A 16,475-nucleotide genomic window follows, 5' to 3' on the forward strand; every position below is an offset into this window, starting at 1 on the left:
CACATATGTGCTCTGAAGTGATAATTTGGGTTCTAACAGGAGAAAAAGGCGCAGTGGTCAATAATGGGAAGTAGGTGGGGGCTTGAGCCACTGTAGGCACCCCTTTGTGCACATTCCTGATCACCAGTATGCATTATAGTTCACTATGTCCACACATTTCTAAGGCACCCCATGATCCCAGAATAGAGTTTGGATCCCAGAATAGAGCAGAATAGCTGTTCCTTGCCAGAGTCCATTGACTCCAGGGTCAGAAGATGATCTGAAGTAAACCAGTAAACCAGTTAACCATAAATGAGGCACAGGAATAGGGTCATGAGTGTTATTAGTATGATCAGATTTGCTCTAAAAGAGAATTGCTGACTGAATGTCCCTCCATACTCAGAAATTTAACCATGTCTCAAAATAGGTTCGCTAACTAAACAAAATTAAAGCATGTGATTAAAAGAGAATACAAAGTGCTAAAAGATATAAGATAAGTGACATGTTGTTGCCATATTGGCCTGCCATTTACAGATTTTGTTTTTCTTTATCAGTTGAAGAGGCTTCTCAGCTTGCTTACTTCCAAAGTAGTGGAAAACACTCTCCTCTCTCATCTGTCTCTTACCCTCTTTCATACAACCTTGACTCATCATCTAAACTATCCTCTGTCTAACTGACAAATTCTGCCATGGGGAATCACTTCTTGGCTAAACCCTAAAATCATTTCTGGTGTCAGAGCAGCCCTCTTGCTACAGAGACTTAAATTAGAACTAACTGTTGTGGGCCCTCCCCGTGTCTGCGTGGGTTTCCTCTGGGTACTCCGGTTTCCTCCCACAGTCCAAAGACATGCAGGTTAGGTGCATTGGCGATTCTATATTGTCCCTAGTGTGTACTTGGTGTGTGGGTGTGTGTGTGCGCCCTGCGGTAAGCTGGCGCCCTGCCCATGTTTGTTTCCTGCCTTACGCCCTGTGTTGGCAGGGATTGGCTCCAGCAGACCCCCGTGACCCTGTAATTAGGATGTAGTAGGTTGGATAATGGATGGATGGGATGGATGGATGTTGTGGGCCCAGTGGCCCTCTAGCCTATAGCCCTGTGTAAGGCTGTTTTCACACCACTTGGTATCTTAATGAGACAACATGACCATAGCAAGAAAAATGTTCTGTGTGCCTTTATGTGTGCTTTTATGTGCAACCAAGACTTCTATTTCCAGCACATTCACCATGGGGATGATGAGATCACATGACACTTAAATGTTATTATTAGAAAATGCACTGTTTATATATATATATATATATAAATATATAAATATATATATATATATATATATATATAAATTTATATATATATACACGTGGACAAAATTGTTGGTACCCTTCAGTCAATGAAAGAAAAACTCAAAATGGTCACAGAAATAACTTTAATCTGACAAAAGTAATAATAAATAAAAATTCTATGAAATTTAACCAATGAAAGTCAGACATTGCTTTTCAACCATGCTTCAACAGAATTATTTAAAAAAATAAACTCATGAAACAGGCCTGGACAAAAATGATGGTACCCCTAACTTAATATTTTGTTGCACAACCTTTTGAAGGCAGTCACTGCAATCAAACGATTCCTGTAACTGTCAATGAGACTTCTGCGCTTCTCAGCAGGTATTTTGGCCCACTCCTCATGAGCAAACTGCTCCAGTTGTCTCAGGTTTGAAGAGTGCCTTTTCCAGTCGGCATGTTTCAGCTCTTTCCAAAGATGCTCAATAGGATTGAGGTCAGGGCTCATAGAAGGCCACTTTAGAATAGTCCAATGTTTTCCTCTTAGCCATTCTTGGGTGTTTTAGCTGTGTGTTTTGGGTCATTGTCCTGTTGCAAGACCCATGACCTGCACGAGACCAAGCTTTCTGACACTGGCCAGCACATTTCTCTCTAGAATCCCTTGATAGTCTTGAGATTTCATTGTACCCTGCACAGATTCAAGACACCCTGTGCCAGATGCAGCAAAGCAGCCCCAGAACATAACAGAGCCTCCTCCATGTTTCACAGAAGGGACAGTGTTCTTTTCTTGATATGCTTCATTTTTCCGTCTGTGAACATAGAGCTGATGTGCCTTGGCAAAAAGTTCAATTTTTGTCTCATCTGTCCATAGGACATTCTCCCAGAATCTTTGTGGCTCGTCCACATGTAGTTTGGCAAATTCCAGTCTGGCTTTTTTATGAATTGTTTTCAACAATGGTGTCCTCCTTGGTCGTCTCCCATGAAGTCCACTTTGGCTCAAACAACGACGGATGGTGCGATCTGACACTGATGTTCCTTGAGCTTGAAGTTCACCTTGGATCTCTTTAGAAGTTTTTCTGGGCTCTTTTGTTACCGTTCGTATTATCTGTCTCTTTGATTTGTCATCAATTTTCCTCCTGCGGCCACGTCCAGGAAGGTTGGCTACAGTCCCATGGATCTTAAATTTCTGAATAATATGTGCAACTGTAGTCACAGGAACATCAAGCTGCTTCGAGATGGTCTTATAGCCTTTACCTTTGACATGCTTGTCTATAATTTTCTTTCTAATCTCCTGAGACAACTCTTTCCTTCGCTTCCTCTGGTCCATGTTGAGTGTGGTACACACCATGTCACCAAACAACACAGTGACTACCTGGAGCCCTATATATATAGGTCCACTGACTGATTACAAGATTGTAGACACCTGTGATGCTAATTAGTGGACACACCTTGGATTAACATGTCCCTTTGGTCACATTATTTTCAGTCTTTTCTAAGGGTACCATCATTTTGTCCAGGCCTGTTTCATGAGTTTATTTTTTTAAATAATTCTGTTGAAGCATGGTTGAAAAGCAATGTCTGACTTTCATTGGTTAAATTTCATAGAATTTTTATTTATTATTACTTTTGTCAGATTAAAGTTATTTCTGTGACCATTTTGAGTTTTTCTTTCATTGACTGAAGGGTACCAACAATTTTGTCCACGTGTTGTATATATATATGAAAAGTACCTTTTTAATGATGTTTGCCACAGACTTTTAATCTATTTAGAGCTTTTGGTAGCTTTTTTCCCTATACAAAACATTGGGTGAATGATGAGCCATATTATTCTTGCTGTGTTGTCTGGTCCAAACTGATGCATTTTACTGCTGTATTATGCATATTATGCTTGCCGTCAAAGGACTAAGCAATCTTTCTTCAGTCTTGGTGAACTGAGTTGTTCACACAACAGGGCTCCATCCAATCTTTGTAATAAACTACTTCAACTGGGGCAATTTCAATGGTGATTTTGGCTGTTATTTAAAGAAAAATTCCCATACAATCATTCTAGTGAGATACAGCCTTTTGTTCTCAACAGCCAGGTAGGAAAGTAGAAGCATCCCTGTCCACACACTTAAACAAGCTTCTGTTAATGTAGAAATATATACCCTTTACATATTCTACAACTCAGTGAGGGCCAGTGTGATTTTCTATGCTGCGGTAAGCTGTGCTGGTAACATTACTTCAGAGAAACCCACCATAATCTCAGCAGTGAGATGCATTCTTGACCCACCGGAGGATGTAGCAGAAGAGAAAATAAAGACAAAACGGAAGGCCTTTATGAAACAATGCTCCACATCCTCTCTCAAACACTCCAGCATTGAGAACTTTTAGCCAATGAATTATTAAACAACAACATGTATATAGCACATTTTAATACAGATGGTGTGGCTCAAGGTGTGTCTTTATAATGATTCACTGTGAGTGCTCTCTTATCTTTAGCAAAGTCTTCTTCTTTATGGTAACTTTTGTGTGCAGTTGAGATAGGTTGTTGTTGTTTCTTATAATATTTCATGAGCTTCTGTAAAAAGCAAAATTTCATCTTGAGGCAAATGTGGTACTATCTATCTATCTATCTATCTATCTATCTATCTATCTATCTATCTATCTATCTATCTATCTATCATCAAAAGTTTTTTGTCTGTGTACCCATTTATTTTGCAGTGCATGGTAGGTGATCATAGAATGTTGAAGTACTGAATTTGTTTCAAACCTCTTCTGGTCTTCTGTCTTTTACTATTATTACTGTAGACAAATTTATTTGATTTTGTGTTACCATGGCAACAAATTTAGGAAGACTGAGCCACTGCATCACCATGGGATAAAACTGATGCCAGAGCAGTTTGTCCCGTTGGCAACTGCAGTTGGAGAAAAGTGATGGCAATTTAAAAAAATATATTTAAAAACTTTTTTAAGTAAAATGATTTTATTTACTTCAGTTATAAATGCACTAAAAAGCAAAAAATAAATTTTTCTTTAACCACAATTTTCATGGTTATTGAGTATGTGAGTAAATAAAATCATGGGGCGCACAAAAATTAATTGATTCAAACAATTTTTGAAACTTATTTAGCATAGTGGGGAATTACAATGTTGTTGTTTTTGTATATTTCATGATGAAATTAGCTATTCTATTAATTCATTGAATTAAAAACATCACCATTCAGCACAAAGTTTTCTTAGTACCGAAACAGAAGAATTTGCATCATATTTCAAGAAAAATGGATTCCTGGTTTACTGCACTCGTGTAAATGGTCTAGTGCAGAAACTTGGCAGAGAGAACAATGGAGACTATTTAAGACTCAGCTAAAAGAAGCTAAAATGGAGCACTTCTTTCTAACGGCAATAAATATACATCAACACCTGTAAGTCATTCTATGCATTTCAAATAAACCTATGAGAACTTTGAACATCTTTTTGAGAAAATGAACTACAATGAGCACCAATGATTCATATGTGGGGACCTGAAAGTTCTAGGTTTCTTACTCTTTCAGCAATCATGATATACAAAATTCTCATGTTTGCCTTGTGAGAGGGACAGCAGAGCCTTACATTTACCCTGGTTTCAAAAGTAATGGCCAGCTAAACAAAAGTAACCATGCCAAAAACATCATTATGTTAAGTTTGGTGGATCCAAATAAAGTGCTGCTACCACCGCTTGACATTAAACTTAGGTTTAGTGAAGCAGTTTGTCAAAGCCTCCTTTGGCCTCTGCCAAACCACTCAAGGTTGGTTGTCCTCCCTACTACCTTCTTGTTCCCCTCTCATACCCGGAAGAGTACTCCACCATCATTGCACCTGCTCCTCTGAAACATCAGCAGGGATGATCTGTTCCCAGAGTGCCGTTCCTTCGGCCCTCCATGGGGCTAACGACCGCTCTGCTTCTCCTTCACCCGCTTCAGCACCTGATACTGATCTCATAATCTATTTCTTTCTCTGTTGGTTTTTCTGCGGTGAAGACTCCTTTTATCCTGCCTGAATGGGTACAGGTGTGTTACTCTGCCTACTCCAAGGTGTGAATGAGGCACCTGACTGAATCGCTCACATTTGCACATGAAAGCACCCCAATCAACCCCTTAGTGAGTGCAAGCATATGCACACCCACACCCAATTGGAGCAGGCATGCTCCGGGACTCAATTATTTAATTTAATTATTTATTTAAAACTGCCCTTTTATAACAATGTTATGAATAAAGAATTGAATTTAATTATTTAGGGTGGCATGGTGGCGCCGCTGCCTCGCAGTAAGGAGACCCAGGTTTGCTTCCTGGGTCCTCCCTGCGTAGAGTTTGCATGTTCTCCCCGTTTCTGTGTGTCCAAAGACATGCAGGTTAGGTGCATTGGCGATCCTAAATTGTACTTGGTATGTGTGTGTGTGTGCCCTGCGGTGGGCTGTCGCCCTGCCCAGGATTTGTTCCTGCCTTGCGCCCTGGGATTGGCTCCAGCAGGCCCCGGTGACCGTGTGTTAGGATATAGCGGGTTGGATAATGGATGAGTGGATGGATTAAATTATTTAGAGCTATTGAAAAGTTTTTGATCCTGTGATTTTAATGTATTACTTTGACGAATTTAATAAAAATTGTTTTTAAAACAACAGCATTTATTTATGTAGCACATTTTTATACTGACAATGTAGCTCAAAGTGCTTTGCAAGATATCAACTAGAAAGTTACAAGAAAAGAAAAAAACAAATAAATGAGATTAGGCAAAAAAAAAAGAAAAGATTTTTTTTTCTGATCTACCTATCTATCTCTATGGCCCCAGCTTCTACAACTTAGTAGGACCATGTGTTACCACGTGCCAGCCTGGAGATCTTCTTGACATGTTGCCAAATCTTTGATCTCTCTCTCTTTCTTTCTCTGTATGTATGTTCAATTAAATTAAATTACTTACCCTTTAATATCCACTGTCTTCAGTGTTTTCAATGTCTCTGGGTACTTCACATTGTTGCTTTATAACCCTTAGGAGCCTCCTATCTGAGAACTGGGTCTATTATCCACACTAGTTTACACAGGAGCTCTCTCACTGCTATCAAAGATCTCTCTCAAAAAGCTTTCTTGGAGACAACCATCCTGGTAACATTTATAGACCACTTCTTGCCAGCAGGACAACACTCCATCCTATAAAGGCAGGAACAGTGGAGAAGCAAGGTTTCCTTTTGACATTTGTTTGTTTTATACTTTATTTAGTCCCTTTGTTGTTCCTGCACTTGTATGTGTGCCTTATTGTTACACCATTTTCTCTCACTTTATTTCACTTTTATACTTCACTTTAAGATCAAATTAGCTGCGTTAAATTATCAATGACCTTACCCTTTATCACCATTAATAGACAACAGTTGAGAACAAGATTGATTTGCCAGTGCTCCTCTGTAAGAGTAAGAAATTGGAATGAGACCAATACAAAGCAAAGGTCAAGCAGAGGATAATTGAGTGGCAGAAGGTGAAAGACGAGGGAAGAAAAGACAAGCTGCCCCTGAGATTTGTAGGGCGCGCTGAAAAGTGGTTAGATAAGAAAAAATTAGGGATTGGTGCTTTGGGTTAAATATTTATTATTCAACGCCGGTGGTGTCTTTACTTGGAGATTTTAGTTTTTTTTTAAAACACTTACCTGCATATATATCTGCATTTTATTTTTGTGTAGATCAAAAATGTTTGAGAATGTTTAATATTGAGTCTCGGCACGGTGGCGCAGTGGTAGTGCTGCTGCCTCACAGTTAGAAGACCCGGGTTTGCTTCCTGGGTCCTCCCTGTGTGGAGTTTGCATGTTCTCCCCGTGTCTGTGTGGGTTTCCTCTGGGTACTCTGGTTTCCTCTCACAGTCCAAAGACATGCAGGTTAGTTGCATTGGTGATCCTACATTGTCCCTAGTGTGTGCTTGGTGTGTGGGTGTATGTGTGCGCCCTGTGTTGGGCTGGCACCCTGCCCGGGGTTTGTTTCCTGCCTTGCACCCTGTGTTGGCTGGGATTGGCTCCAGCAGACCCCCGTGACCCTGTAGTTAGGATATAACGGGTTGGATAATGGATGGATGGGATGGATAATATTGATTCTATATATGTATATATACAGTATATCATATAGTGTAACTTTATGATAATTGATACAATTATGTTAATAAAGAACAGTAAGGTGCATGAAAGTGAAAGTAATTAATAGAAATTCAATAATGTAGCTTAACTAGTAAGATGCAGTCTTATTTGCCAGACATATGGTAAATTCTGGATCTAGACACAGCCTTTCTCTTTCTGCTCTTTCAATAATAAATGTATTACAAGCTGTACCTGGAAGTCTTCACCTCATTTTTATCCTTGTCACACACAGATGCAGTACGGCTTGAAGGGGAAGGGAGTTTATCAGTCTGTTTATGAATGAATGAATGAATACTTCAGGGAAAATGACATGCTCGACAAAAAGACCCACATTTCAAGGGTCAGCGCTCACCTGCAATTGTATGTATGCTGCTGTTTGAGCCAAATGCTGTAAACCTGCCTGTGCTAACACTGCAGCCTCTCTAAAGCCAGCAAATCAAGCAGTCTCCAACAGCGTAGACAATTTACAAACAAATATGCTAAATCTGTATCAAGGCCTTTCAGCGGGTCACTGCTCTCTCCATAGCCCAATGCTACCAAATTCTACAGGCTATAAAGGCCCCAGTGGAGGCATAATGAAGCACCATGACTATCTTAGAGACTGGCACTGCACATAGCACCACTCATTCACACTTAATCCTCAATGTAGTAAACTGGGCCTCAAGAATGGGGTCTAAACTGGAAATTTGCTAACTGATGTATTCTAAAGCATATAACAATGACTGCTAATTAATATTACAAATTTAGTGATCCCATGAAAGTTGTCAATGGCAATGATGCTTTGAAATATCAGAGGTTTTCATTTGGCAAAAATGTAATGCAGTGTAATCATCTATCCATCCAGTATCCAACCCGCTATATCCTAACCAAAGGGTCACAGGGGTCTGCTGGAGCCAATCCCAGCCAACACAGGGGGCAAGGCAGGAAACAAACCCTGGGTAGGGTGCCAGCCCGCCGCAGGGCGAACACACACCAGGGACTTGGTAGAATCGCCAATACACCCAACCTGCTTGTCTTTGGACTGTGGGAGGAAACCAGAGCACCTGGAGGAAACCCACAGAGACACGGGGAGAACATGCAAACTCCACACAGGGAGGACCCGGGAAGTGAACCAGGGTCTCCTAACTGCGAGGCGCAGTGTAATCAGTTTCTCTTTATCATCACGTGTGCAGACTACAACGGAGTTCACATTTGCATTCTTGATCAACACACAACAACATGTGACAGTTTCTGGTGCCGCAAATGTTACGCAGTTGCTTTACTAAAACAGCAACACAGAATAGAAATTATTTAAAAATATCAACTGCAGTCTATGGGGCAATAAGGGTTTATTTGCCTTGAAAGCACTACATGGCATTAGAAGAAACACAATTGTGTAAAAAGTAACAAGCATGTCTGATGTTTTAAAACAAGTTATAACAAACATGCAAAAGTGAAGCAATTCACTTTGATATGCAGCTGCCTATTTTTTTAAGAAATAATTTATGAATATTACCGAGCTTCTTACAGAGTGTATATCTCTCATCTATTGACTTTGGTTGCTTTGTTTTCTTTTCCATCTCATGGGGACTCCACACAGCTTCAGCCATGTTACTCATTTTAATCTTGTTAGCCTTGACTCTGCACACTTCTAATCCTATCAAGTCTTAATTGTGTTTTAATATTTTATGTTAACTATTTGTTCTATTTTCATTTTGCCATTTGTGTCTTGTCACTGTGAGGTAATGTACTGGGGGCTGAGCAGGGCAGCCATGGTTTAAAAGATTGTCACATGCATTGAAGGCACACAAAAGCAACCATTCAGGAAGACTTTTTTGGTTTTGTGTTTGAGTTGGGTTTTGACTATGGATTTTAAGTTAGTGCTTTGGTTTTGATAACAGTCCCTAAAGAAAGCTGTGTAACTGAGGAAAGTTACTGTTAATATTAAATTCACATAAGTATTTGCTTAAACCAAAAAGGGTCATCTCCTTGAATTTTTATGTTATCAGTTTTGCTTGTTCTTTATTCTGTCACATCTTGATTTCTCGCACTTACAGCATGAGTGCAGTGTAAACCTTTTCAGTAGCTGCTGAATTTTGAAAACATCAATGGTCAGCCACACAGACCTTACCTTGATTGTCTGATTATTCTTTTCTTTTCTCCCTTAAGAAAGTCATTAGCTCATCTCTGCCACAGTGCAAAGAAATTTTGTTCTGTTGCATTCATCATATAACCAGCTTGATCTCACTAGCAAGCATTTTAGTAGCATCTTTACTAACAAAAACTTTTAAATTCGATCTATTGCTCCAAATCAGCTTTAGCCACTGACTGCTACTCCATACTGTATTGTTCTTCTTGTACTTCTGTTTGTTGTCTTTGCATAAGAATGGCTTCTTAGCTGCAGCACACCCTGCAATATTATTTGTTTTAAAACTTCTTTACACAGTCAAAGAATGCACTTTGCTGCCAAGGGTCTAGGAAAGAATTTCACTGGATTTATTTATGTCTTGTAAGGGAATGTCCTTTAAATGCTGTTCATCAGATGCAGACAGCTTTATTGCCTTCAACTTGCCTAGTTTCTGAAAATCTGGCTTGGTGTGCTATTGATCACTCACTATAGCCATGGTACCTGTAATTAAAACTATAATTTAATGTCATGCAGAGTTTTAATTTAGCTGTTACTAAACTTCTCACCAAGGCACTCCTGTATTTGAGGCTACCTTTAAATGCATCCATTTATTTATTAATCTTCATTACAATTTTGTCTGTCATGAAGTCCACAGCTTAAATATTTTTCTCAGTGTGTACAGTTTGTAGCCCTTGGTGTAATGTTTGAAAAATTAAATACTTGTACCACATTATACTTTAGGGTTGCTGCCAGGAAAGAGGAAAAGAGGAAGGCCTAAGAGAAGGTTTATGGATGTGGTGAGAGAAGACATGCAGGTAATGGGTGTGACACAGCAAGATGTAGAGGACAGGAAGATATGGAAGAAGATGATCTGCTGTGGCGACCCCTAACAGGAGCAGCTGAAAGAAGATTCAGTCATTTTCAATTCAGGTTAACACGGGTCAGGAATCACACTCATATAGATGCACACAATTTATAGGCAACAATTAGACCAATATGTGCTGTCACACACGTGCGAGTTGGAGACAGCTAAAGGGCCTGAGTAATAGTTAATTCTACGCTAGACCAGGGGGCGACGGGGTGCACTGACTGTCTTTCTCAGTTCCTTGCAGACCATTCTCGGGAAATCCCGCCCGGTTCTGCGCCTCTGATGATGTCGCTTCCGGTTCTGGTGCCTCTGATGACGTCACTTACGGTTGCAATGCCGATGTCTTAATTTCCTATACTGGCTAATAAAAATGCCATCTCTGATACCATGCTTTCAGTTCTGTCTGGACTCGGATCTGTGAACATCTCTGTTCAATTTAACCCAATTTTGCAGCCTTGGAACAATATATGGGTGGCTGCCCCAAACTTTCATGATGTCTTTGACTGATTCTTGTGATGGTGTATACTAGTTGTGCTACCGATCTAAGATGGGTTGAAATTTAAGAAATGAATGTAGACCTGAGCATTAATGTTTGCAGTGCACTATGCTATTCATATGTCTCTGTTATATTCCATTTAGTATGAGATTAATATACGCAGTGCTAAAGTTTGTAATGCATCATCTGTTGGAATGACATATGCATTGCAGTTTGCTGCTAAAAATGTTTGTGATTCGCCATCTGTTGGAATAACAGAGAAATTGCAGCCAGATGAACACACAGACAGACACACAGATACAGTATTTATCCATTTTATTAACATAGATTTAGGAAGCAAATTAAAAGTGGAGTACTAGGAGCAACCCAAGAACTCTGCTAAGCAATATCCTCTTTAATAAAACCGCTGTGTGCGTCCAAGTGTTCATGTGTGTGTGTCTTGCGCGGGGCCTCACAGCACGTGTTGAGTCTCTTCCTGTGCATGCCGAGAGAGAGAGACACACACACACAGGTGCGTGCACGCGAGAGACAGACAGACAGACATGCAGGCCTGCCCGAGAGACAGACATGCACGCACACACACACACATACACACACGCACGCACGCACGCGGGCAGGCCCGCGCGAGAGACACGCACGCACACCACACTCACACTCACTCACACACACACAGGCACATGCGTGCATTGTTGCAATGTTACTTTTCTTGGTTGTTTATTAGATTACGGATTTTTCAAATTTTCATTCTTTTCCCTGTGCTTAAAACTCATCAAAAAAGGTGTTTTTAGTGAGCGGGTCGTAAGGCTATAGCGCGGACTCTTGCAGTGTTAGTTTTCTCTGTTGTTCAAGGTTTTCTTAGTGTTATTCAAATGTTTTTACATTTAGTTTACTATTACGCTGTGCATTCAATGGTATAATTAACTATATTTGTGCTTAAAATCTTAAAAAAAATATATATTTACATACAGTTCATACAGTCTCGAATTTACATACAATCCTATGGGGAAAATTACTTCGATTCCACAAAGGTTCCACTGTATTACTGTCGGACAAAATTACAGGCATTTTACGGAAATACAAACCAGTATTACTGAGAGAGAAAATTAGAGGCACACAATACAGTGACGCATATTACAGCCACATACAAGGTCCTTTGCCATTTAATATAGACTGTTCCTACTAATGTTTATGCACTACTGTTCTAGCGCTCGTTATTGTAACGGGCTTAATGTCTAGTTTGATACAATCTTTATCTGTCTGACTTTTCTGTACAGTTATCAGATATGACGCTGTTTGGTATCTTCTCAGCTTGTGTTCTGAAACTATAAGCTAAACCCAAATGATATGGGATACTACACTGCTGTTATTAAATGAGATTACAGTGTGGATATATGGTCAACAAAAGGTGTTACAACTGACTACGCTGAACAACTGAACTACAAGAACAACAAAATTTATTTCTATAGCACATTTTTATACAAATAATGTAACTCAAAGTGCTTTACATGATAAAGAAAGAGAAAAAAAAAAGACTAAGATTAATAAAAATAAGAGAACACTAATTAACATAGAATAAAAGTAAAGAGTCAGATGAGGTGGCTCGGGCATCTGATCAGGATGCCTCCTGGATGCCTCCCTGGTGAGGTGTTCCGGGCACGTCCAACTGGGAGAAGGCCCCGGGGAAGACCCAGGACACGCTGGAGGGACTATGTCTCCCGGCTGGCCTGGGAACGCCTTGGGATTCTCCCGGAAGAGTTGGAAGAAGTGGCCGGGGAGAGGGAAGTCTGGGCCTCTCTGCTTAAGCTGCTACCCCCGCGACCCGACCTCGGATAAGCGGAAGAGGATGGATGGATGGATGGATAAAAGTAAGGTCAGATGGTCAGTGAGGACAGAAAAAACAAAACAAAAAAAAACTCCAGATGGCTGGAGAAAAAATTTAATCTGCAGGGGTTCCAGGCCATGAGACCGCCCAGTCCCCATCTATGCATTCAACCTAACATAAATGATCAGTCCTCATTGTATTCAGGGTTCTCATGGAAGGACTTGATGATGATGGTCATGTAGACTTCTGGCCTTTAATCTATTAATGTAGGGACATCACGGTGCTTTGATTAGGTGGTGGTGGCTCAGGTCGCCACCACAGAGAACCGGAAAAAGAACAGAAGAGAGAGTAGGGGTTAGCATGGATTTTGGAGCCACCATGAATAGTAATGATAATTAATTGAATATACAGAGCATCAGGATTAAACTAAAATGAAGTTATGGGAAAGCCATGCTAAAGTAATGTGTTTTCAGCAGTTTTTTAAAGTGCTACACAGTATTAGCCCGGCGAATTCTTATTGGCAGGTTATTCCAGATTATAGGTGCATAACAGCAGAAGGCCGCATCACCACTTCTTTTAAGTTTAGCTCTTGGAATTCTAAGCAGACACTCATTTGAAGATCTAAGGTGATTTGGAATGCAAGGTGTCAGACATTCCAATATATAAGATGGAGCGAGATTATTCAAGGCTTTGTAAACCATAAGCAGTATTTTAAAGTCAATTCTGAATTACACAGGTAGTGACATTAAAACTGGAGAAATGTGCTCGGAACTACTCTTCTGGGGTGCATTTTCCAAAAGCATCATGACACTCCAAGACCTTCGTAAACACCATCTTCTTAAGATAGGTCATTAATAACTGTTCCTCAAAACCTAATTTAACTAAAGTAAGAAATTAAAGGCATTTTATTCTTAATGCTTTGCAATCAAGTGATTCATAAACTGATTACCTTTTGTGCCAACAGTGGTGACAAACCTGGAATACATTCAATTAACATTGTGACGATATTCTAAATGTTCATTTGAGACCATATCATTTTCATGATGAAATATATTAATGCATTTGTAGGATTGAATTATATAGATAAATTAATTAAATAGTTAATAATAATACATTTGTATTAAATGGAAGTTAATATTATATGTTGTTTAAATGTCTTGAACATCCTGTGCTTTAAGGTGTCAGCTATCAGTTTAAAATAACAGGGAAGGACAACAATTACAGGCTTGTACATTTGGAGAGAGACAGGATGGCTACAATGAAGAAAACCCTCCCAAGAGGAAAACCCATTCATATCTGTGCCTGTGTCTGAAATCACCATCTCATCAACCCAACACTCGGTCATTATTTAAATTAAATGAGTGGGTTTTAACTGATACTCATTCATGCTCCCAGCCTCTTGGAATCTCGTTACACAAGCTATAACAGTTATGTACATTGAGTACATATGTGATAGTGCAAACACTAACGATATTTCACAGATAGGTTGGAAATGTAGCATGAATCTTTCCTCTGTGCCAATTTGATAGTGTGCCAAAAAATAAGTAATGACAAATTTAGCAGTGAACGTCTACTGGACTTTAGCAAATTTACTTCATATCTATTGTCACATTAAACTAACTCTGAAATGGCAGCTAAAGAACAATACAGCGCAGCATGTAACCAAACCTGTTGCTTGATGGAATGCAAGACATAAGTATAAGCATAGCTATATGGAAAACCATAAATCATTGGACGACATCAGATTTTTATCTTAGCCACACTATGTTGCCATTGTTTTGTGTGCTGTTCTGCAAAACATTACTAAGGTATTAGAGCAAGATTACCCAGACTAGTGAAGAAGTGGAAGGGGAACTGGAGATTGCAAATAGCAGATGTCCTGATCTTAGAGCACTGAATGAATACCAGGCTGATGTGGAGACTAGGTAGGTTACCATCACTATCGTTTTGCTCTCTAGTTTCTAAATCAGAGAGCTTACTTGTATTCCATGATGCTGAAGTTGTTCCATATACATTATATTTGAAGAAATAAACACAATACATTTCGACCAAGGGAGTGCTGGAATTTTCACTTCATGCTTAAATTTATTTACTCAAATTCATTCAACAATTATGGAAAAATAACAAATTATATAAATTAATTATACATACCCTATACCAACCCTAATATACACTATATATGTGTGTCTGAATCAGAGTAAATTTGCATTTGTGCGGCTACTTATTATCTTTATTGTTACATCCCACTCTAGTTTTTTTTCTTGTTGCTGGAAAGGCTACCTGTGCTTTGGTAAACAATGACACTGTATTGTCATGTAAAAGAATAAGTTCTTCTTTAGAAAAGTGGTGCTGTGATTTACAGAGAATGTCTGTCATAACTTTTGCAATTGCCTTAGAAACAATATGTGTCAGATTTTGTGCTAATTCATATGCTTTGTCTTAATTGTTATTTACAATTTGATGTCATGTCTACTTCTTGTTATTTTTTACAACTTTACTTCATTCCATCAGAATACCAAAAATGACACCCCATAATGAAAGTAGTGTTTTTCAATTGTTTTTCAATCCACTTATGATGCCATTTTGTAAACGACTTCAATGACAGAGCTAGCAAAGTACTTCATTCTCACTCACAAAGTAGTCAATTCAGAGGGATTTGGAATGACTAGTTAGACGCTGCAAAAAGCTGCCATAAAATATGTTAAATTAGCTGCATATTTTATTAGCAAAAACTGTTGCACAAGTAATGATTCTAAACAGGTAAATAAACACACATACATATAGGGGCATTGCAGCACCCCAGGCCCTAGACGCAACCTCACAAAACACAAGTTCCAGGTGCAAATACAAGGTTCATTACAATAAAGCACCTTACAGATAGGCTTCTTTGTAATAATAAACACCAGCACAACTCTCCTCTTCTTTGTTTTCCTTCTCCTTCCACTCCTCCAGGCAAGCTTTGTTCATCTTCCACCCTAATCCAACTTCTCTGGGCGAGGTTGAGCGACTTCTGTTATCTTAGACCTAGGACTACTTCCGGTGCTATTGAATAACATGTTGGAAGTACTTTCTGTCCAAAAACAGGTCCCACAAAGTAAGTATCATGAATCTCAACAGCACCCCCTGGCGGCACCAATGTATTCTGACAAGGCTGTTCAATAGTAGTACAGTTACCAGCATACCTTGTTTGTAACTGCCACTTAGCATGTCAGGGAACTTTGTCAGGTTGTCTTCTCCTTTCCTTCCATCACAGTGACCTCCCAACCAGGTAAGTATGATCAGTCGATCCCTCTCAGGATGCCAAAGTTCCCACCTGCATATTGGCATCTTTTGGCAAGGGCCTATCCTTCTTCATGCCCATTCACTGTCATGTCATTGTTAATCAAAATTTTATATGTAGTTACATTTAACAGGTTGCAAGCCAAATAAGCAGCTTGGTCAAGTGCTGCTCTTTAATTGAAATAGTTTAATCTAATGATGGTAATGATAATAGAATATTAATGATTTACTACTGTGGAACGCCACCCCAACCCCGACACAGACAGGCAGAGACACGAGTTCAAGCACAGCACACATTTATTTACAAGTGGGAAAGCACTTTTCCCTCACTCCTAACAGCGGCACCAATACACAGTTCCTTTTCTTTTCCTTTCCACCTCCACTCCTCCACAGTCAAGCTTCGTCCATCTTCCTCCCGACTCTGGCTCCCTGAATGGAGGGAGGGAGCTCCTTTTATGTTACACCTGGGAGTGCTCCAGATGGCTCATCTGTAGAACTCCCAAAGTAGAGTTCGAGTTCTACAGCTC

Source organism: Polypterus senegalus, chromosome 11, assembly GCF_016835505.1.
Source record: "Polypterus senegalus isolate Bchr_013 chromosome 11, ASM1683550v1, whole genome shotgun sequence".
NCBI classification, from domain to species: Eukaryota; Metazoa; Chordata; class Cladistia; order Polypteriformes; family Polypteridae; genus Polypterus; species Polypterus senegalus.